Source organism: Lithobates pipiens, unplaced genomic scaffold (assembly GCF_037356315.1).
Source record: "Lithobates pipiens isolate NorthernLeopardFrog02 unplaced genomic scaffold, aLitPip1_a1.2 Scaffold_25, whole genome shotgun sequence".
NCBI lineage: Eukaryota > Metazoa > Chordata > Amphibia > Anura > Ranidae > Lithobates > Lithobates pipiens.
The window spans coordinates 9,786,870-9,811,731 of NW_027507787.1; the positions used below are offsets into that span (position 1 = coordinate 9,786,870).

The window sequence follows — 24,862 nt, forward strand, 5'->3', positions numbered from 1 at the left end:
GACTTGCATAGTGCCAACAGTGAGGCTCTATCAGAATGCATCAAAAAAATAAATAAAAAAAATGTATAAATAACCTTAGGGGTCCTTCCAATAAATTATTATATATATATATATATATATATATATATATATATATATATTTATTATACACACACAGGATTTATATAGCGCCGACAGTTTACGCAGCGCTTTACAACATTGGGGTAGACATTACAATGCAATACATATATAATATATCCATATACGTGTGTACGTGTGTGTGTGTGTGTGTGTACGTGTGTGTGTGTGTGTGTGTGTGTGTGTGTGTGTGTGTGTACGTGTGTACGTGTGTACGTGTGTACGTGTGTACGTGTGTGTGTGTGTGTGTGTGTACGTGTGTACGTGTGTACGTGTGTACGTGTGTACGTGTGTACGTGTGTACGTGTGTACGTGTGCGTACGTGTGTGTACGTACGTGTGTGTACGTACGTGTGTGTACGTACGTGTGTGTACGTACGTGTGTGTACGTACGTGTGTGTACGTACGTGTGTGTACGTACGTGTGTGTACGTACGTGTGTGTACGTACGTGTGTGTGTACGTACGTGTGTGTACGTGTGTGTACGTACACGTGTGTGTGTGTGTACGTGTGTGTGTGTACGTGTGTGTGTGTACGTGTGTACACATACATATTAATGGAGGGTGGAATGGGTATAGATGGGGGGTGGGATATAGCAGGTGACAAGAAATTTCCCATGTTGCAAACAGCCATTGAAAACTATAGGGCAATTTGTACTACTAAAAATAATATGAAAAACACCAGAGCAAAATGTAATAATGCATTAAAGTGTTTGTACACCAATGCCAGAAGTCTGCCAAGCAAAATAGGTGAGTTGGAAGTTGGAAGCTGTGGTGCATGAGGAGAGCTATGATGTAATCGGTATTGCTGAAACTCAGCTTAAATCCTCATATGACTGGGCTATTAATATTCCTGGCTATGCACTCTTTCGAAGAGACAGGGTAAAAAGGAAAGGTGGCGGGGTCTGTCTCTATGTGAGAAGTGATCTCAAAGCAAGTGTGAAAGAGGACCTGGTGGATGGAGAGTGTGATGAGTCTAAACCATTATGGGTGGAACTGCATTTAGATGGGTGTAGTTCAAAGTTAATCGTTGGAGTTTGTTATAGACCACCCAATGTTAATGAGGAGGTGGAGACTCATCTCCTTGCACAGATGGAAAGGGCTGCAAGGGCTGGAACAGTGATAATAATGGGGGATTTTAACTACCCAGAAATTGACTGGAGTAATGGCACTGCTGGGACAGTTAAAGGGCAAAAAATGATAAACCTATTACAGGACAATTTTATGGTCCAGTTTATTGAGGCCCCAACTAGGAATGAAGCTCTGTTGGACCTGGTAATCTCAAACCATGCAGAGCTTATTACTAATGTCCAGATAAAGGAACACCTGGGTAGCAGTGATCAGAACATGATTTCCTTTGATGTTAGCGCTAAACAAGAAATACATACAGGCAAGATAAAAACACTTAAAGCGGAGGTCCACCCTAAAATGGACCTCCGCTCATCGGAATCCCCCCCCCCCCCTCCGGCGCCACAATCGGCACCTTTCAGGGGGGAGGGGGGTGCAGTTACCTGGATAATCCAGGTAACTGCACCCACTTCCGGGCTAGCTCTCTGCGGAACGGGGCGTACGTTACGCCCCCGTTCCGCAAGCGCCCGCCCCCTTCAGCAAGTGCCCCGCTGCCTGCTGGGAAACACACAGCTCCCAGAGGCAGCGGGGACCGTCCGGATTGCGCCGCGCGGCTCGCGCATGCGCAGTAGGGAACCGGGAAATGAAGCCGAAAGGCTCCATTTCCTGATTCCCATACCCAAGATGGCGGCGGGACCCGGCAGCCGAGCGAGCGATCGGCTTCGGGTGCCGACATCGCGGGCGCGCTGGACAGGTAAGTGTCACTATTTAAAAGTCAGCAGCTGCAGTATTTGTAGCTGCTGGCTTTTAAAAAAAAAAAAAAAAAAAAAAAAAAACGCGGAGTCCCGGTAGACTCCCGCTTTAACTTCAAGAGAGCAAATTTTCCAAGGATGAGGGCTGCTCTCCAGGACTTAGACTGGGAGAGAATATTTGCGTCAATGGGCACAGAACAGAAATGGGAATTTTTCAAAAAGACTGTTTGGAACCTCACTGCAAAGTATATTCCCATGGGCAATAAGTTTAAAAGGCTAAAAACAAAACCTATGTGGCTCACAGCCAAAGTTAAAAAAGCTATAAACTATAAGAGAAGAGCTTTTAAAAAAATATAAAAATGAAGGATCACTAGTGTCATTTAAATGTTACAAAGAATTTAACAGAATATGTAAAAAGGAAATCAAGGATGCAAAAATTCAAAACGAACAACAGATTGCAAAAGATAGTAGGACAAACCCCAAAAAATTCTTCAAATATATTAATAGTAAAAAGGTCAAGTCTGAGCACGTAGGCCCTTTACAAAATAATCTAGAGTTGGTGACTGGGGACAAAGAGAAGGCTAATTTATTAAATACTTTCTTCAGCTCTGTGTAGACAAAAGAGCATGGGGGAGCGCATGACCATAATGGGAGTGATAGTGACACAGCCCCAAATGATCCACAATGGCTCAAAAGTGATATGGTCCAGAAATATTTGGACAGAATAAAGGTGGATAAAGCACCTGGCCCTGATGGCATTCACCCACGGATCCTAAAAGAATTGAGCTCTAATTTCAGAGCCATTGTATCTCATTTTTAGGGACTCAATGATAGGGATAGTCCCACTGGATTGGCGCAGGGCAAACGTGGTGCCTATATTTAAAAAGGGATCAAAGTCTTTAACAAGTAACTATAGACCTGTTAGCTTAACTTATATAGCTGGAAGATACTGGAGCGTTTAATAAAAGACCACATCGACGAGTTCTTGCTGAACAAAAACACTTTAAGCAACAGACAGCATGGATTCATGAAAGACAGAAGTTGTCAGACAAATCTGATTTTTTTTTTTATGAGGAGGTAAGTAAAACCTTGGACAGAGGGGTGGCGGTGGACGTGGTACACTTGGATTTTGCAAAAGCGTTCGATACAGTTCCGCACACACGGCTCATGTGTAAGGTAAAGTCTACAGGTTTGGAAATATCAGTTTGTAAATGGATAGAAAATTGGCTAAAAGACAGAATTCAGAGAGTAGTGATTAATGATTCTTACTCTGAATGGTCTTAGGTTATCAGGTTCAGTGCTGGGACCCTTACTTTTTAATATCTTTATAAATGATATTGGGTCTGGGATCAAAAGTAACATTTCTGTCTTTAACGTAAAATTTGTAACAAAACACTGCGCTATTCTTATCAAAAAGTAAATAGAAACCACACAAAAGAGCTGCTAACACATCACCGGGGTATCAAGTGTAAGGTAAACAATATTATAAAAAAGTGTAGCGCTTCTCACAGCTTCAACTAACAAATCTCATAGATCTTACTTATAAGTGTAAAATTATAGTGAAAGAATCCCACTATAAAGTAGTGCTCATAATATATACATTTTTACAGAAATTATATATATAAAAGTGACTCAAAAAAGACAGTTTTCTAAAATGTCCAAGTAACAAAGTAAAAGAAAAAAACAAAAACAAAAAAAACAAAGAAACAACAAAGTCCCAAAAAACAGAGTCCTTTGTGTGTGATGTCTTTGTATAATCCACAAGCGTGTAGGAAATATATTACACCTCCTTTCAAAGATTCATGCATTAATCTTGTGAAGTTCCCATCACAGGCGAATTGAAGGCTTACCGGAGTTATTGGATCCTCACAAATTTACATTTGGGGGATCATACAAGCTTTTGCAACTATATGCAGATCCTCACAGCAGCAGTTAACCAGGGATAAACCAAGCATAACCTATAGTAAATTGGATTATCTATAGGTCCAACATTAATGGCCATAGTGGACCTCTTATAAAAAGTAAGCATCGGATTGAAAAAGCGGCTAAAACGACAGCAAAAGCTATAAGTCGAATCGTGTTTTTCCCGGAAAGGCAAACTAATGCTTCCAGGTTTAGTATATGTTTGAGCCAATCACAGAAGAAACAGCAAATGGCGCGAACGTGAAAGCGTTCTTCACGATCGTCAATCAGACAATCGGTCAATCAGTAAACGGCCGTAAAAAGATAACCTTCGTGACCGGACGTGAGGTAGATACGAACGCCCGACATCCGGACTACGTGGTTCGCAAATAGACATAAGATGGAACGCGTCGCATAACGTGGCCATCTCTCACACAGAGGAAGTGAGTCGAACGTAATCTCATCACTTCCAAAGTATGTGAAGCATAAAAAATAAATAAAAACGGGCGGAACGTAGTGCCTAACGGGGTTGGAATAACTTTCTTATATTATTATATTACAACATTAAAATAACATATATGGCAAAACATGTCACATTCCCAAGCTGGCGTTCTACAAATATACATACCAAACATCTCATCTATGTGGACAGGCATTCATCTGGTATCAATGATACCAAACAGTAAATATTTTTAATTTTAAAATGATCTATAGCGGTAACTATACCTATTTAATCTGAGAAATGGCTATTGATATAAAGTTCAACTATCTTATATGCGTTTTCTCTGACTTCATATTACAAGACGTACATAGCAACACCCTAATGACGACGCCATATGTCTATCTGTCACATGGCGGCGTCTGAAAAATTAGAACAGAGAATGGATTTACACAACTGTAGATGATGTAAACCCTAAATAAGCAACCAAAAAAAAACACATAAGTTTGAATATTTGTTTGGACAATCAAATTCATAAGGCATACAGTTCTGGTATATGAATTGATATTAAAGCATTTGACCGGACATGAATGTCACTGTCTCAGCCCTCATTGATGAACGCATTAATATCTCACTCCACATTTAGTCCAAAGGGGGAGTAGGATTTAATAGTGTATATCCAGTAAGTCTCCAATCTGGACACACCCCTGGTCATAGCTCCTCCCCTCCATGGTGGTGTATATTTATCAATGACCAGGAATTGTGTTCCAGTGGGATCACTGTTGTGGTGCTCCTTGAAGTGCCTCGGAACAGTACGCTTTGAATCCCTACTTTTTATAAGGGCTATATGTTCCCCCACTCTAATTGCAAAAGTTCTGGTTGTTCTTCCTATATACTGTTTACCGCATGGGCACGTGATTAAATATACTACATACCTAGTATTGCAGGTACAGAATGGTTTGATGGCATGTATTCTATTAGTTACGGATGATGTAAATTCAGTTGTCTTAAATTTCCCAGATATATTGTGTCTACATACGACACATCTCTTACATGGAAAAAATCCCGTCATGTTATGAAAAAATGATGGGCGGCTGGGTGGATCCAAGACATTGGGGGCAATATGTCCCTGTAGGGATGGAACTCCTCTGAAGAGACAGTGACATTCATGTCCGGTCAAATGCTTTAATATCAATTCATATACCAGAACTGTATGCCTTATGAATTTGATTGTCCAAACAAATATTCGAACTTATGTGTTTTTTGGTTGCTTATTTAGGGTTTACATCATCTACAGTTGTGTAAATCCATTCTCTGTTCTAATTTTTCAGACGCCGCCATGTGACAGATAGACATATGGCGTCGTCATTAGGGTGTTGCTATGTACATCTTGTAATATGAAGTCAGAGAAAACACATAAGATAGTTGAACTTTATATCAATAGCTATTTCTCAGATTAAATAGGTATAGTTACCGCTATAGATCATTTTAAAATTAAAAATATTTACTGTTTGGTATCATTGATACCAGATGAATGCCTGTCCACATAGATGAGATGTTTGGTATGTATATTTGTAGAACGCCAGCTTGGGAATGTGACATGTTTTGCCATACATGTTATTTTAATGTTGTAATATAATATAAGAAAGTTATTCCAACCCCGTTAGGCACTACGTTCCGCCCGTTTTTATTTATTTTTTATGCTTCACATACTTTGGAAGTGATGAGATTACGTTCGACTCACTTCCTCTGTGTGAGAGATGGCCACGTTATGCGACGCGTTCCATCTTATGTCTATTTGCGAACCACGTAGTTCGGATGTGGGGCGTTCGTATCTACCTCACGTCCGGTCACGAAGGTTATCTTTTTACGGCCGTTTACTGATTGACCGATTGGCTGATTGACGATCGTGAAGAACGCTTTCACGTTCGCGCCATTTGCTGTTTCTTCTGTGATTGGCTCAAACATATACTAAACCCGGAAGCATTAGTTTGCCTTTCCGGGAAAAACACGATTCGACTTATAGCTTTTGCTGTCGTTTTAGCCGCTTTTTCAATCCGATGCTTACTTTTTATAAGAGGTCCACTATGGCCATTAATGTTGGACCTATAGATAATCCAATTTACTATAGGTTAAGCTTGGTTTATCCGAACGGGTTCATAACGAGGTGTGGAACGCGGGCTGGTGGCCATTCCATACCGGAAATGAACTCCGGTGACACGGGCTGAACGAATTCGTGCCCAATTGAGGGTTTGGTATTTAAGTGTGTAAGCTGCAGCTGAGTAGTACCCCAGATGACGTCTTCTACGACGAAACGCGTCGGGACTCTGCTGCAATTGTGTTTTATCTTGTTAAGCGCACAAACCACTGTACACATGTGAGTTTTGTACTTTTATCTTTTATCTATTTCTATAAAAACTGAATTACGCTATGTTTGGTCCCTGCTTCTTTTCCGTATGTTCTTAAACTGCCTATGGGTATATCTGGTTGGAGTTAAAATACCTTTCAACATATGAAGAGATCGCCTACATTTGAAGTCCCCCTGGTTAACTGCTGCTGTGAGGATCTGCATATAGTTGCAAAAGCTTGTATGATCCCCCAAATGTAAATTTGTGAGGATCCAATAACTCCGGTAAGCCTTCAATTCGCCTGGTGATGGGAACTTCACAAGATTAATGCATGAATCTTTGAAAGGAGGTGTAATATATTTCCTACACGCTTGTGGATTATACAAAGACATCACACACAAAGGACTCTGTTTTTTGGGACTTTGTTGTTTCTTTGTTTTTTTTTTTGTTTTTTCTTTTACTTTGTTACTTGGACATTTTAGAAAACTGTCTTTTTTGAGTCACTTATATATATATATATATATATATATATATATATATATATATATATATATAATTTCTGTAAAAATTTATATATTATGAGCACTACTTTATAGTGGGATTCTTTCACTATAATTTTACACTTATAAGTAAGATCTATGAGATTTGTTAGTTGAAGCTGTGAGAAGCGCTACACTTTTTTATAACATTTCTGTCTTTGCAGATGACACCAAGCTATGCAGTGGAATAACATCCTTACAGGATGTCTCCAATTTACAAGCCGACCTCAATATACTGTCTAATTGGGCGACTAGGTGGCAGATGAGGTTTAATGTTGAGAAATGTAAAGTTATGCACTTGGGGGCTAAGAATATGCATGCATCATACATACTAGGGGGAGTACAACTGGGGGAATCCATAGTGGAGAAGGATCTGGGGGTTTTGGTAGATCATAAGCTCAATAATAGCATGCAATGCCAAGCTGCGGTTTCCAAAGCGAGCAAAGTCCTTTCCTGTATTAAGAGAGGTATGGACTCCAGAGAGAGAGATATCATTTTGCCCGTTCAAATCATTAGCAAGACCTCACCTGGAATATGCAGTTCAGTATTGGGCACCAGTTCTCAAAAAGGATATCGGGGAACTGGAGAAAGTGCAGAGAAGGGCAACCAAACTGATAAGAGGCATGGAGGAACTCAGCAATGAGGAAAGATTAGAGGAACTGAATTTATTCTCTCGAGAAGAGGAGAATAAAGGGGGGATATGATCAATATGTTCAAATATATTAGGGGTCCATATAGTGAACTTGGTGTTGAGTTGTTCTCTGTATGGTCAACCCAGAGGACAAGGGGGCACTCTTTACGTCTAGAGGAAAAGAGATTTCATCTTCAAGTACGGAAAGGTTTCTTCACAGTTAGAGCTGTGAAAATGTGGAATAAACTCCCGCCAGAGGTGGTTCTAGCCAGCTCAGTAGATTGCTTTAAGGCCTGGATACTTTCCTGAATGTACATAATATAACTAGGTACTAACATAGGTAAAGTTGATCCAGGGAAAATCCGATCGCCTCTTGGGGGGGGGGGGGGAAATCAGGAAGGAATTTTTTTCCCCTGCTGTAGTAAATTGGAGCATGCTCTGCTGGGGGTTTTTTTCCGCCTTCCTCTGGATCAATTGTGGGCATAAAATTGGGTACCGGTATTTGGATTGTACGATTATTTTTTATTTATTTGTTTTGAAGGTTGAACTGGATGGACTTGTGTCTTTTTTCAACCTGACTAACTATGTATGTATGTGTATATATATATATATATATATATATATATATATATATATATATATATATGTACATGTGTGTGTGTGTGTGTGTGTGTGTACATGTGTACGTGTGTGTGTGTGTACATATGTGTGTGTGTACACATATGTGTGTACGTGTGTGTGTGTGTGTACACATATGTGTGTGTGTGTGTACATATGTGTGTGTGTGTGTACATATGTGTGTGTGTGTGTACATATGTGTGTGTGTGTGTACATATGTGTGTGTGTGTGTGTGTGTGTGTGTGTACGTACGTACGTACGTACGTACGTATGTATGTATATATATATATATATGTGTGTGTGTGTGTGTGTGTGTGTGTGTGTGTGTGTGTGTGTATATATATATATATATATAGGTGTGTGTATATATATGTGTGTGTGTGTATATATACATACATATATGTGTATTAGGGCTGCAACTAACGATTATTTTCATAATCGATTAATCGGCCGATTATTTTTTCGATTAATCGGATTTAAAAAAAAAAAAAAAAAACGGAAAAAAAGGGGAGAAATTATATATATATATATATATACATATATATATATATATACACATATACATATATACATATACATATACACATATACATATACATATATACATATACATACATACATATACACACACACACACATATATATATACATACACACACGTCCCCCCCAGTATAGATGACACATTCCTCCCCTCTCACATGGTGAGACTGCCCCAACTCCTCTCAGTGCTCCCCCCCCCCCCCCCCGTGTCTCGGGTTTTCTCACCCCTTCATGGTGACAGCGGCTCCTCCTCGGTGTTCCGGGGTGGTGTGGGGCGGAGTCTCAGTCCGGACCCGCCACACGCGACTCGGCTGACTCCACCAAATGGAGCGAAGGGCACCCCGAAGCCGGGAGATGGATGCACGCATGTGCAGAGCACAACCTCCAATCACGGCAGCGCTGGAAAGTGGCCCGGCGAGGGCTTAACGCTCCTGCGCTCTGCGGCGGGTATATCGGAAGGCTCCTGGGTAGAGGGGGAGGAGGAGCCAAAAGCAGCACAGGCGCGTTGCTGGCAGGACGTCAGCTGGGTGGAGAATGCGAGCAGGCGTAGCTACGTGGTCATGGACGTGGTGCATGCGGAGGACACGGGAGGATACACAGGATTCTAACGGACCGGCAGGGGGGGGGGGGGGGGGAAGGTGCAGACTAGGGGTGCAACGGATCAAAAAAAACTCACGGATCGGATCGTTCCTCGCATCAGAGTTATGGATCGGATCAGCAAAAAAAATAACACTATCCCCGCCCCCCACAGCCACATTGTTTATTTAAATAAAAAGGTATAACACTATCTCCCCCCCAATAAAATGCAGCTTATTACAAGCATAAAAACATAGTCAGCATATCACTGATTATTTGCGCCAAGCATCATCACCGATCAAAGTTCTTCCAAACAGACCTCCGTGATGAGTCCTGGGATGGCTATTGGCGCAAATCGTCAGTGATATGCTATGTTTTTATGCTTGTCATAAGCTGCATTTTATTGGGGGGGGGGGGAGAGATAGTGTTGTGCCTTTTTATTTAAATCAACAATGTGGCTGTGCCAAGCAAGTGGAAAGGCTTAGATAGGACTAGATAATAACTAACTACTATCTAATAGATAGTAGTTAGTTATTAGGTTAGATTAGGTAATAAATGTAGTGGTACCCGCATAAAAAGTTTTGAATGAGGGCAGGCAAGGCATCCAGCGTGACTCCTCCAGAATTCCTTCACTTGGGCTGACACAGGCTCAAGTCAGCGCGCAGCTCTCCCCCGCCGGGTGTACCAAGATGGCCGTCAGCTCCGGAGCTAGGCCGAAGCCGCGGCCCGTTCCGCGGATCACATGGTGTGAACCAACTAAATCGATAATGAAAATCGTTGACAATGATTTTCATTATCGATTAATCGTTTCAGTATATATATATATATATATTATATAATATATATTATATATACATACATACACATAGTATATATACATATATATATATATATATCTTACAATCTATCGCTGTAAAGAGCAGAATAATCCACTTAAGAGCAAGAAGTGGGAATCCTATTCGTAACACTGGGAACATTCACCCGATAGGGAAATAGGAGAGGAAAGACTGAGACCTCAGAAAACCACAGCTCAATCACATTAGATGATCCATCATCTCCTCCCATTGAAATCAATGGGCAGTGCCGAAACGCCTAGGCAGCGCCAATTTGCAGGCAATTTTAACCCTTTATTTGGTCTAGGCGGGGGTTAAAAGCACCTTGCTAGTGGCCGAAAAGCACCTCTAAAAACGAGCAGCGCTTTACCGCTAATGCGGCCACGCTGTCCGTGTGAAAGTGCTCTTAATTGCTTATCGTGTAATAAAAATTAAAAACCAACAGCTAATTACAGACATGGACTAAAAATGATGTGTTTTTTTTTGTATCACCACAGGGTTGCACTGTAGATGCCAAAATAATTACAGACATGCCTCAAAACATTCCAACTTTTTTTTCTTCTTTTTTTTTTTTAATTAAAGCCAGAAGGAAGCAAACTAGGGTCTATAAAATGCTGGGGTATAAAACACTTTGCAGATTAGGGTTAGCCTCTCAGTTCATTGGAGGGTACAGGAGCTTAAATAGTGAGATGAGAGGAAGGGCAGAGCGTACCGGCAGAAAAAAAAAGCTTTGTATATTTTCAGGTTCCTGGGGTAAGCTCTTCGGTAAGCTACATGCAAGGACAAGCAGACATATCTAGGTTTCCGCTAGATTAGCAGTGAGAAAGTAAACGTGTATAGACCAATCCTTACAGAAACACAAATTCATGGGTTCAGTACAGTTATGAAATCAAAAAAAGACTGGACTTACCTGTAAATTCCATATGTACAGTACACATCACAAGCTGAATACTCAGATCCTGTGTTATTGGGCTTGGACACTGGCAGGTTTGAGAAAACATGCCCTGGGGGCCCCCCTTATATAACTCTACCCCACTCCGCGAGTGCTCTGTTTTGCAAAATGTGGCCGGTATTCTGTACTGTACAAGATATTGAATGTACAGGCAAGCTAAAATTCCTTGCTGCCCAGGCCAAATAGGACATTTCTCACATACTATACATGTAAATCAGCCTTTGGTAGAAAATGTTAACCCCTAAACATAATATAATATATGTTCTAAAAGCAGAGGTCCTGAAGAAAAAAAAAAAAAAAAAAAAAAAAAAAAAAAAAAAAGAAGGAGGATGGTAGTTGCTGCACAACAGTTTATCAAACCCAGATTGTCAGGGGAAAAAAAATAAAAAAAAATATGACACAAATGCATTTCAGTGAATTTATGTCTTATCTTCACCTGTGCAGATCTTAAACAGCACACGCCAGGAATGCCCCCATCACCTTCTCTACATTCAAGCGATGGAGCCAACACTCTACATACTAATATGTCGATCTGCGGCGTCAAGCTGGCTGCCAGACACCACAAGCGAGTCTACTTGTAGATAACTTCCTCTTCTATATCTCAAACCCCAGGATTACCTTCCCCTCCCTACTGAGCAAACTGGAACAATTCAGACTCTATATCAGTGATGGCGAACCTTGGCACCCCAGATGTTTTGGAACTACATTTCCCATGATGCTCTGGCACTCTGCAGTGTACTGGAGCATCATGGGAAATGTAGTTCCAAAACATCTGGGGTGCCAGGGTTCCCCATCACTGCTCTATATCAACTTGAAAATCAATGCCGATTTTTGTCTTCAGATTTACCAAAACTGTAAAACATGGAGGTTGATCAGGCAGGCCCTTGCACTATATGGTTTTGCTAAATCAGAAGACAAAAATCAGCAGAAATTCTAATAGTGTATAATAAAAAAAATTATATACACATACATACATACACATCCCTTTACCTCCTGAATAACTGGACTTCTTACAGAGTAGATTTCCTTTCAACTAGGACCAAAAACACAAATACTTGGGAATACAAACCCCTAGACAAAATTATACAAATGTATATGATATAGCCATATTATATGCAACCCGACAGATTATGACAATGGTCCCCTTTCAACATTCCTGGGTAGGGAAGGAAGCCACTTTACAAAATGGGCATCCTACCAAGTTTTCTATAAATCTTTCAGATGATTTTGAGCCATGCACCATGACTGCTCCTCCAGTCTATGGCCCAGGATACATGGTCACTTTTGCAATGGTTAAAAGAAAAGCTGAACAGGGTGCAGGCTTGAGTTATGCCACATGGCCGCAGTACTCAGCTTGTGGTTCTCACTGCGAAATGTGCTCATTTGCACATAAGCTCGGGTGTGCTTGGAATAAGAAAAAAAAAAAAAGCGAGAGCGACATAGAGCTAGAGCGCGAGATAGAGCGCGAGCTAGAGCGCGAGCTAGAGCGCGAGCTAGAGCGCGAGCTAGAGCGCGAGCTAGAGCGCGAGCTAGAGCGCGAGCTAGAGCGCGAGCTAGAGCGCGAGCTAGAGAGCGAGATAGAGCTAGAGAGCGAGATAGAGCTAGAGAGCGAGATAGAGCTAGAGAGCGAGATAGAGCTAGAGAGCGAGAGCGATATAGATATAGAGCTAGAGAGCGAGAGCTAGAGAGCGACCCTGTAGAGCCACTTGGATCAATTACACAATAAGCCGGTTGAAAATGTGATACCAAGATCATGGCTGCAGCCATAATCCTGGTGTAACCACTTCCACCAGAAGCAGTATAAATACAGCCTAAGGCTGGGTTCACACCGCTGCGGGGGGAGAACCGGATGTGATTCGCACAGCAAATCACATCCGATCTCCGTAGCGCTGCGAGTTCAGCCATACAGATAGTATGGCTGAACTCGCAGCGGTCCCGCAGCAAACTCGCACGGGACCCTTTTTTGGGTCCGCAACGGAATCGGATCGCATGGGGGTTCACACCATGAGATCCGATTCCTGTGCGAGTCGGCAGATCGCACTGCGATATGCCGACGGATCTGGGGGTGTCATTAACATAACATTGACACTCCCAGCCGTCCGCATAGGGCAGTGTGAACTGCCGGCGGGAGGTGTGTGATGCGGGAAAACGCCGCGGATTCGCGGCGTTCCCGCATCGCAGCAATGTGAACCTAGCCTAAAGGCTAGAAATTGTTAATTGTACAAAACTGAATGCAGGCTCGATCTCGATATTCATAGACCCTGGCTGGGATGTCTGCGCAATGAATGTGACCGAGTGTAAATTTAGTCTGGACTAAAATGCTATTTTAAATTGTACTAAACTAAAATCTCCAGTACATTTTAATAGACTAAAAGCTAATGGGTTTAGTTAAAAAATTGTAGTGCATTTAAGCTAAACTCATACTGGAGTAAAAATCAAAACATGGTATTTGTGGTACAGTCGTGGCCAAAAATACTGGCACCCCAGCATTTGTCAGCTAATGCGCCACTTCTCCCAGAAAATTGTTGCAATTACAAAAGTTTAGGCATTCTCAGGTTAATTTTTTGTTTGTATTGGTATGATACAAAAGTGGAGAAACAAACATTGGCACATTCCACGCAAAACACAAGCCTGGACAAAATTATTGGTACCTTCAAAATATATAATATATATATTTTACACACACAGGATGGCTACTATTACACCGCTCACCAAATGCCCGGAGCTTGAATGAACCCAGATCACGTCTCCCAATCCAAGTCCATGCATAACTCAATGACCCATCATTGAGTTGAGTTACACAATAGCCAATCTACACATTCCCAACCAAGAGCAGGTAGCCCTTACCATTTGATACAGACATTGTGGGTTTTACTGGAAGGGTACTTTTAATACTAGCAGGCGATTTTACCCGTATCCTTGACCCGAATGTAAATACCTCTGCGGGGAGGAGCCTGACATCTCACACACAACTCAAAGCGTAAGAACGTCCTACTACATAAACTGATTGAAATGGGAGGAGAATAACTCGCTCTACCGACCAGGGCTGCATCGGTTTTTCTGCAGCACATGGTCCTTATGTATGCATAAAAACCCATTTCTTGTCAGTCAACATGCTCTGAAAGCTATATTGGCAGTACCAGATGTCCTTAACTTTATGGTTTTATTTTTGTAGGAATGTAACTTGCCAAGTCTCTTAAATGTCACTGATCTCTGAATACGCACAGGATTTTTTGGATAAAAGTTTGGGCTGATAAACCTGCTAGTAAAATGCATCTTCTCTGCATGCCTTTTGAAGATGAAAACCTATTTGGGGAATCCCTTGCTAAATTTATTAAGGAAGTCATCTGGGGGAAAGGTACTCCTAACCCACTAGAATAAGCCCATGTCTCTTAACTCCAAGAACTGCCTTTATCCAGCGGGGCCTTTTTGCTCTCCACATGCGTCAATTTCCAAGCCAAGGATTAAAAACTCTTGTCATTGTAAACCTTGCACTCCCAAGTCCACCAAGCCTGCATCAAAATGAAAGGGCGCCCAGAGGACATCTGCACCGGTCTAAATCAACGACCTCCTGGATTTTTGGGTCCAATGCGTCATTTCACTGGGATCCAAAAATTAGCTTCAACACTTTTTGCCATCTAATCTATTACATAAGGCAGATTTAATAAGCACTAACTTCAGACACAAGGCGTGGTTTAATATAGATTTGACTAGAAACTTATCTTCTGAATCTTCCATTACACAGTCCCAAAACCAAAATGGCAGCATCCATCTAATAAAGGACTCGATCTCTAAAAACAGATTTCTTTGTGTACAGGAATTCCGGGTAGAATCAGATTTGTCAAAGCTTCACTCAGGAGACAAATTTCTGCCAGCAGCAGACTTACAATTAACACATCTGCACATTCTGACCTCATATCAATCCTTTCTGCATACAGGTAGTCCCTGAGTTAAGAACACAATGAGGACTGTAGGTAAGCCGTGTGCAAGTCGGAACACTGCTTGTAAGTGTAACTTCCACCTGTGGAGGCATGTGGGGACATTCCGGGTGCTTCTGGGGCTCCTCTGGCCATGCAGAACATTTAGACCCCTTTCACACCAGGGCGTTTTGCAGGCGCTATAGCGTTAGAAATAGCACCTGCATAACGCCCTAAAGAAGCTGCACCATTGTTTCTAGTGTGAAAGCCCAGAGGGCTTTCACACTACAGCGGTGCGCTGGCAGGACGTCAGAAAAAAGTCCTGCCAGCAGCTTCTTTGGAGCGGTGAAGGAGCGGTGTGTTTACCGCTCCTCCACCGCTGCTCCACATTGAAATCAATGGGGCAGCGCTGTAATACCGCCGGCAAAACGCCGCTATTGCAGCGTATTGCCAGCGGTTTTAACCCTTTCGCAGCCGCTAGCGGGGGTAAAAGCGCCCCGCTAGCGGCCGAAATGCGCCGCAAATCCAGCAGTAAAACGCAGCTAAAAATAGCAGCGTTTTACCGCCCACGCTATCAGCGGTGTGAAAGGGGTCTTAGTACTGCAGTATGGGATGTGGCAAGATAGCTGCTCAGAGGTATCCAGGACCAGCATGGAGCACAAGCGGCTGACATTATCGAGGCCGTTAGCAAGTAGGAATCATTCGTAACTTGGGTGTACACAACTCGGGGACTGCCGATATTGCTGTGGAAGGCCAACACTACTAATTCGGCTTTCTTCTGCACAGTGTTTAGAAAACATGCATGTTTCTGACTCGTGAACCCATAGACTAATTTCATCAACAAAAGCTAACTCGAGTCAGTTTGCACACCTGGAGTCAAATTAAAGATGCACAAGGATGATGTTAAGGCCCAGGCTGATGTAAGCTTTCGCTACAAAGTGCTCCACGGTGTTAAGAGTATTTTGTGAAGGTTCTTTAACCATTTTTTTTATGGGCCCAATAAACTCCACACATAGGTGTCCACCCTGGTACATCTCTATAATACATGCAAGAAATTGCTGCACACCATGGCTGGTTCTGAGTCCTTCTGATCAAGCACAGCATTTGTGTGAAAACCATTAGAAAGAGGTCAGTGTCCTGTGTCATGTATGGAGCTATTCAATAAAAAAGCATTCATGGCTGTGGTGTGCAACCATTTCTTAATTTATTGTATATTTTACGGAGGCCAGGGCACCCTTGTGTAGAGTCAGGCTAATCCATACCAGATGGAGCGGTATGTCCCCCACGTGTCCGTATTCAACTATTCTTGGGGGTGGGAACGACACCACAAAACTGGTGTCTCAGGGAGTGGGCAGGAATATACATGGTTGAGGAATACAAGTAATGTACCGGTACTCCAAGATAAGGAACTTTGCTTGATCGTTCCAACCTTTCACTGATAATAACCTTCATGCCAGGTCTTGCCACCCAGTTTGAATGCCAAATCTCAAATAAACCCTTTACATGTTCCAGCTGGAAGCTTTCATCAAAAGCCCTTTACTACACCCCAAAGAGCGTTATTACCCCTGTCAGTTTTTTTTGCCATCTGTGGCCCATTGTGGAGACTTCCATTCAGAGGAAGTCCCTGCAAATTAAGGGAATTCCCTGGGAACACCCAGGTGACCAGAACTTGTGTCCCCGTTGGAAGTTTTTCCATCTTACTTTTTTGGGACAACCTAAAATTTTACATTTTCTTTTACTTTCAATGATAATAGTTAATAGGACAGAGAGGGTGAAACTCCTTTACAGGGGAACAGACAAAAACTGAGAAGCAAAAGGAAGAACTAATGTTTAGAGGACTTTGAAAAGGCACAAGAGTACTCCGTCTAAAAATCATGAACAAAATTTTTTTTTTACATTATTTAGTTTCCACAAAGTAACAAACAATTCAACATCATAAATTACAGCAGTAATATTAAAAAGTGTATATAATGGACCTGACCCATAGAGCCTGATAACAATTAATTCTTAAAAAGGACTTAGTTAGACATAGGGTGTGGTACTACAATACATGGTACAATGCCATAAATTTAAATATTCAAAACAACAAAGTATATTCCAAAGGTCATGAATTGGGTTCCAAAAATTGTATCAGGCGTGGGGGTCCAGATCGAATCTAGAAAAGTAGCTCGACATGTTCCGCGCTTCTGTAGCACGTCTTCAGGAGAAGTTCACACTAAGAAATGTAAATATACACGTTAAAAAAAGGGGGGGGGGGAGGCAAACCAATCGAGGAGACAAATGGGGGCGCAGTGGACAGCCGCCAAAGGGAGCAAGGAGCAAAGTGGGCAGATTGTAATCTGCAAGAGGCATACCATGTAGAAAAAAAAAAGGAAAAAATATAAAACGCTAAGCCTATGCATGCAGCTATACACGGTATAGGATATGCTAGGGTGGTAGTCTACGTGGTATATTAGTGCTGCTTGCACTCTATTTGCATATGGCTCTGCCCCTTGCAGATTCCAATCTGCCCACTTTGCTCCTTGCTCCCCTTGGCCCCTTTTGGTGGCTGTTCCACTGCGCCCCCATTTGTCTCCGTGATTGGTTTGCCTCCCCTCCTTTTTTTGCATTCTCTAAGCATCTGCATGAATTTTAACTGTATGTTACGTGTTAATTTGTTTTATTATTAATTAAATGAGATGTGCTATCGTGAGTAACGTTTATATTTACATTTTAGTGTGAACTGCTCCTGAAGAAGCGCTACAGAAGCGTGGAGCATGTCCAGCCACTTTTCTAGATTCGATCTGGACCCCCACGCCGGATACAATTTTTGGAACCCAATTCATGACCTTTGGAATATACTTTGTTGTTTTGAATATTTAAATTGATGGCATTGTACTATGTATTGTAGTACTACACCACATATCTAACTATAAGTCCTTTTTAAGAATTAATCGTTATCAGGCTCAGGTCCATTATATACACTTTTTAATATTACTGCTGTAATTTATGTTGTTGAATTGTTTGTTACTTTGTGGAAACTAAATAAAAAAATTTTCATGATTTTTAGACGGAGTACTCATGTGCCTTTCAAAGTCCTCTAAACATTAGTTGTTTTTTCCGTTTGTAACCCATATCGGGACGATGGCACATTAATATTTGTTTGTCCACAGTGTTGCCCTGTGATACAAACTGTCCTAATCTCACATTTTGAATTTCCAAAAAACTGAGAAGCATTCTAATCCCTCTCCACTCTACCCAAAAAAAAAAAATTAAAAATAAAGTCTTAAAAGGTTTTCAAATAAAATTTTAACGCAACTGAAACTTTAGCACATCTTGCTGCCTTTTGCAATGAGGATCACTGACAAGCTTTCACTAACAGCTTAAAGAAAAGATTTGGGAGATGAAGTCAGAATCATAATAGGTTTAACATATTAGACTGGATCAGGAAAGCCTATTTAATAAGATAATCAAGCTAAAAACATTGCTTGCGAGAACAATGGAAAGACTGTAAAATGATGGTATGTGAAATTGAAACAAATCCCAAACTACACAACTGGTAACATAAGAGACAAGATCAAAATCTACTAGCACATAAAGAAAGCCAGACACGCCAAAAAGACACAATCGTTTGCAAAAGAACGCACACTGACATCAACCAGGCAGGAGAGGTAGCAGAGAATGGGCCATATCAGATAGTCCGACTCTAGTCTTCAGCATACAATTATAAATCTCGTCTGCTTTTAGCAGACAAATGTTCCTGTGGGGGGGTTTACTGACCACCACCTGTCCCTCTGTAATGAGAACAGGAAATGAGGATGAATCTCTCAAAACAGGGATAAAGTCATCTTTCCACACCTTACATAGGTTGTCAGCCTTATATACTTTATGTTGTGGAAATTTGATTGTATAACATTTATGTGAACATTGTATTCTAGGATGTGTGTTTTATAGTTGGTCATCGGTCTCCCTGTGTCTGGTTTAATCGAGGAGCGCTCTAGCGGAGCGCACTTGGGTCAAATCTAGACCAGTGGTAAAAATGGTCAGTATGAAAACCTTCTCATGGGATGTGCGACGTGTTCTCCGTGTCTGTGGACGTTTGTTGGTTTGTAGGTACCAAGCGCAATGCGCTGGGATTTTTGACCTCAAATGACTATGCGCATTAGAGAAGCGAAGTCCACATAACGAGATAAACATTTTATCTCTGTGTGGCTACGTTATCCCTTTTGGATACATATCTGCTTTAATAAGAGGACATTGGTATCTGCCTTAATATACTAGTACCGTATATTAATACCAGTAGAATGAGCTTACTACATACTGTTTACTTTGAAACACTATTGTCTGTGCTCCATGCTGACTAAAAGGGGGTGTGTGTACTTCCTCTTGTGAGTGCCCTCCCCTTTAATGCATGCAATTTCCTGTGATGTCATTTTCTTGCCTGTTGTGGGCAATCTCTTCCCGTTTGTCATTCTTTTGGCGATAACAAACAGGCCATGCTGGGCCCCCGGGGGGGCAGCCAGAAGGATGGAACTGAGAACGTAAGAAGGATGGTCATGTCTGTTCAATGGGCTGGGTGTGTTGGAAGGTAAGCTAGGTACGGAAATGGGTGCTTATATGAGCACAGTAGATGTGGCTGTGTGCATAACATACAGCCAGATTGCTATTACATCTACAAAACAGAATCATACAGGCTGATTTCACACAGGCGGTCTTGATCAGGTCCACCTGTCAGTTTTTCAGGCAGACCTGAATAGACCACCCGTTGCTGTCCACCAAAAACATACGGATGGAGGATCCATTCCCCATCTGTCCGGCAGATCAGATGACCCTCAGAAGGAAAAGGACAAGCAGTCCGTTTCTATCCGGTCGCCCCATACAGAACTGCAGGGCTGTCTAAGTGTCCACTTTGCATAGTGGAGCAGACACAGGCTTGTCATCCTCCTGCTCAGCGGGGATCAGCAGAGAGATCCCCTGCCAAGCAGGCAGATGCAGATTACGGAGTCTGCCCTGTCAGAAAGGAGCCTTAAGTGGAAGTTTAAAGTGGTTCTAAAGCCTTAAGGTTTTTTACCTTAATACATTCAAAGCATTACCTGAGCCCTATCCAATCCAAGAGGACTCTGGAGCAAAACATTTTTTCTTATTTTTATAGGGGAAAAGAACTCCCACTGAGAAGAGACACAGGTGGACCATGCTGCTTAATAAGAGAAATTCTATTATAAAAATATATTTAATACATCCTTGAAAAGTTCCTGGTGAAACATGTCGGATTTGGAATCACGACAGATGCTCTATGCATCGTGGATGATGTATTTAATTGCGCTTGTGCATGCACAGTTGATTGCCCAAACCGGTGACTTTGGCTGAGATGAGCAGATGGTGGCCCAGAGGACTTGACACATAGTGCTGACAGCAAACTGCTCACTGGAGCCCCACGGACCCGGTCAAACGGAGCCTACAGGATGGCACATACAGCCCCCTGGACAGGAGAAAGATAGTACAGCATTGTGATTATATCGCTCCATAAATGGTCGGGTGAGCGGACCATAGGTACTTTAACTGCCTCCTTTTACGTTGCATCCTCCGGTTTGTTACTTCTCAGCCAGTATTAGCCAACTTCATAACGACATTGAGCTATTGTTTTTCCAACAGCTAGACCATGTGAATACATGCAATTCCATTCTTGGAAACTGTATTTATAGGTCTTTGGACTGGATACTAACTGTGGATTATAATCATCTCTACACACTGACAGCTATGTCTAGTTACAATCCTAATTAAGGCCGTCTCTGTGGAACTAGCAACTTGACTCAACCAACCACCCTTAAACAGGGGTCTTTGTTTAAATAGAAACCCTTTTTAACAAAAGTGACAGCACAGACTTTGTTACGTATGGTGCATGTCACTGAGATATTTAGTCTGATCCATGCATATTACTTACTCCAATTAACAAAAGCCTTGATATAGGCGTTTGCATGCATGGTTAAAGCGTGATACAGCTTCTCTTAGATAACGTTGTCTATTTTTTAACATGATCTTGGCGTTGGTGGTGGATACCTGGTCTTGGCCCCTTTTTCTATTAAATATATTTTTCTAATAAAATGTATCCCTTATTAAGCAGCACGGTCCGCCTGCATCTCTTCCCAGTGGGAGTCTTTACCCTGTAAAAAATGTTTCTCTCTATAGTATTTAGGCACAGAGAGCACACTTATTACTGGTGAGCCTGCATAATTTGGGACATCACACGGGTATATTGAGCACCCAGAGTTGTGGTAACTAATAGTAAGTATTGATCTTCAGCCAATTTTTCTATATGGACTCTGGAGCAAGCCCGCACAGGTGCGGCCATAGAAAGGGTCATTGGGGTGGGGGCCCTCAGCGAAGAGAGGCCTGGAGTGCCGGTGAGGACCCCAGAACAGGTTTGAGGCTGCTCTGTGCAAAAGAATTGCACAAAGCAGGTAAGTATGACATGGTTTAATGTCGCCAAGTTTAATGGAAACCTATTATCTGGAAAATACTTAAGTTGCAAGTGCGGATATTTCATTCTGAAAATGACATTTTTATGGCAGTCATTCTGGCCAACAGACATCAAAAATATGAAATACTGATCTGGATCAAGTACGTTTGGAGATCAGACTACCACTGGTTTCACTTGCTACATACTTGTGGGTTAGTGGCAAAATATAATGCCAAAAACAGAGAGGAACAAACATTTTAAGGTGATCACCAATGGCAAATTGACATCTTACAAAAAAGGTTCATAAGAAGACCTGTCACAAAAATAATTTTTGACTTGCCTGTACATTCCATAGCTTACCTGAAAATCCACATCTTGGAGTACATGCAGGCCAAAGGCAGAGTATTCGGAGTTGTAGGTACAAACCTATAGGCCTGACAACAACCAACGAATCAAACTTAAGACCCCTTTCACACTGGTGCCATCCGTGCGTTTGCGGTAAAGCGCCATTCGTTTTAGGGGAGTTTGGGGAGCGCTCCCAAACCTCTCCAAATTTGCTGCTTGTAGGACTTTTTCTAAACGTCCCACAAGCACACCAACCAGTTGTGAAAGCACCCCTTGCAATAAACGGGAGGCAGTTTTCAGGCGCTTTATAGGTGCTATTTCTAGAGCTAAAACGCCTGAAAAATGCCTCAGTGTGATTTGAAATCCCAAGGAAAAACACAGAGTGCTGCAAGGGGCATCAGATCAAATGTTTTGGCAAGAGAAAGCAAAGCCACAGGTTTTTGAAAAAGAATGGACAAGGTCTAAGCCTGTCTTTTCAGAGTGCTTAAGGTCGAGTCTTTATTGTAAGAAAGCAAGAATGCAAGGCACAAAAGTACAGTATTGGTGTATAACACACATCCCAAGTTAAGGATGGAAGTTTGAGGAAAAAAATAAATAAAAAATACTTAAATTTTTTAAGTGCCCATCAATGCAGCCTCATCAGTCTTTATCTGCAGCCATGCCCAATTGCAGCATGATCGTTTTTTAAATTGCGCCGCCATTTCCAGTCCTCCTCTCCCCCCTCCTTGTCAGCTCCCATGTCAGGGCCTGCGCCCACCCCCTCCCGCTGCTGAAAGAACATTTAATGGCCTATATAATCTGGTTTTCTTACTAACTATAGGTGCTCCTGTGTGTTTCAGCTGACCATCTTTCAACCATAGGATTCTATGCACATGTACCAGCCTTAGCATGAGCCATGAAGCCTGGAGAAGAGAATCTTTCATAGCGTCAACTGTAAAACAGAATGCTTCTGATAAGCCAGCCAAACCCTGGGCCTGCTGATCAGGAATAACAGAGTACCTCTATAAACTGGTCCTTTAACCCCCCGGTGGTATTCCCAAGTCTGGCTCAGGGTGGAAGTTTTGCATCAAAAGCCATAACCCAGAGCCAGACTCGGGACCGCATCGCTGTATACAGGGAGAGGTTTACTTACCTTCTCCCTTGGATCCAGCGATGTCCCCCCCCCCCCCGCTGTACGAGCGGCTCGTCCTCCGCTCGATTCATCACGGAGCCGATCTCCGCTCCCTGCGAGCATTGCGACTCACGGGGACGGAGGTCAGCGCCAAATTCAAAAAGTGAAACACACAGTATAATGTAATCTTACAGATTACATTGCTGTATGTAATAATTTCACATCCCCTTTGTCCCTAGTGGTCTGCCCAGTGCCCTGCATGCAGTTTTATATTATAAAAACTTTTCCTTATGCCTGGAAACTGGAGATTGTCCATAGCAACCAAAACTGTCCCTTTACATCAAAAATGAGTTTAGACCAGCAAGAAAACAGCGATAATAAATTAGAATCACTCGCAGAATTGAGCGATAGCGATTTGTGGGGAGATCCTTCATCGACTACTGAAAAGTAATGACAGTGACAATTCTGCAACTGAGCAAATTTCAGTGTTTTTGATTTGATTACATTATTGAATCATTTTTATTATTGTTATATTTGGTATAATTATTTATAGTTATTATATTATAATTTATGATTTCATTTTTCAAACTTTATCATACCTGGGATGTCTAGACTCTGGTTTGGACAGATTTAAGCAAGTTATTCCTAAGAATTACAGGACTACAATATAAAACACCAAATTTTCATACAAAATAATTGTACCGCTTTTAGCACCTAAAATCCGAAATAATCGTACCGCCAGGGAGGTTAAGGACCGAGATACTCTGAACGTCAGTGCAGGTTTGAATGACTGAACCTGCAAGCAAAATCCTAAAAAAAAATAAAAATAAAAAAACACACACACACACACACACACACACACACACACACACACACACACACACACAACACTAACATCTTATCTGGCTGACTGTCTTACTTGCGGTCTGCCTGGAGGAAGAAGCATCTCAGGTCCCTGTTCTCTCAGAGTGAGGCGGTGAGTGCTCAATACAGCCCCCAACGGGGACACATAGGCATGACAACATTTACTGATCTTAAGAGAGACATTCATAAGAAAATGCAAAAAAATAAATTCTTAGACTCCACTTACCTTTCCCGCTGCAGGGTTTTCTGTGGTAAACCAAGAGACCCAATCTTCACCCTTCACAGTGGGTTCCATTAAACCTTCAGGAGCTGGGGATCCTCAGGAAACCCACTATCCTGGACCTTCAACAGCACCTCAGCCACTAAAACTTGATGGCCTTACTACCAAAAATTACTGGATCCCATGGGTCCAGCTCTCTAAAAAGAGAAGCATTTACAGGCAAAACCTTGTTTCTTTGGTTACGAGGTCTGGGTTTCATTCAATTTGGCCAAAAGAGACACTTTTTAATGGATCCGGTCAGCATGGCTAGCCCCAGCAAGGATTGCTCCAGAGGAGCTCAGCACAGCACATCTTTACTCGTGACCAACACCTTAGACACTGGCGAAAAAAAAAAGTGAGGTACACCTACCAGTGAGAGGGGTTTATATAGGGAGTGCACTTTTTAATTTAGAGCGTGCCAGTGTCAATGACCTGAAGGTGGCCTATAACCCATATAGTAACTACTATGGCTCTGTGTCCCATGACGTACGATAAGAAAACTGCAGATACACCCCTGCAGTGTGAACCTAGTGTTCTAGATTGGAAAGTATATTTTCTTATAAAAAAATAAAATAAAATAAATAAACTTCTCAAGCTTGTAGCTAAATGAGTAAATAT

The 24,862-nt window shown here is 41.9% G+C and overlaps 1 protein-coding gene across 3 annotated transcripts in view; it reads right to left on the reverse strand.

The window, feature by feature from the left end:
* Nucleotides 1–24,862, reverse strand: part of ADK (adenosine kinase) — a 258,251-nt gene that overhangs the window by 178,158 nt on the left and 55,231 nt on the right. The gene's annotated exons all lie outside the window — the stretch shown is intronic.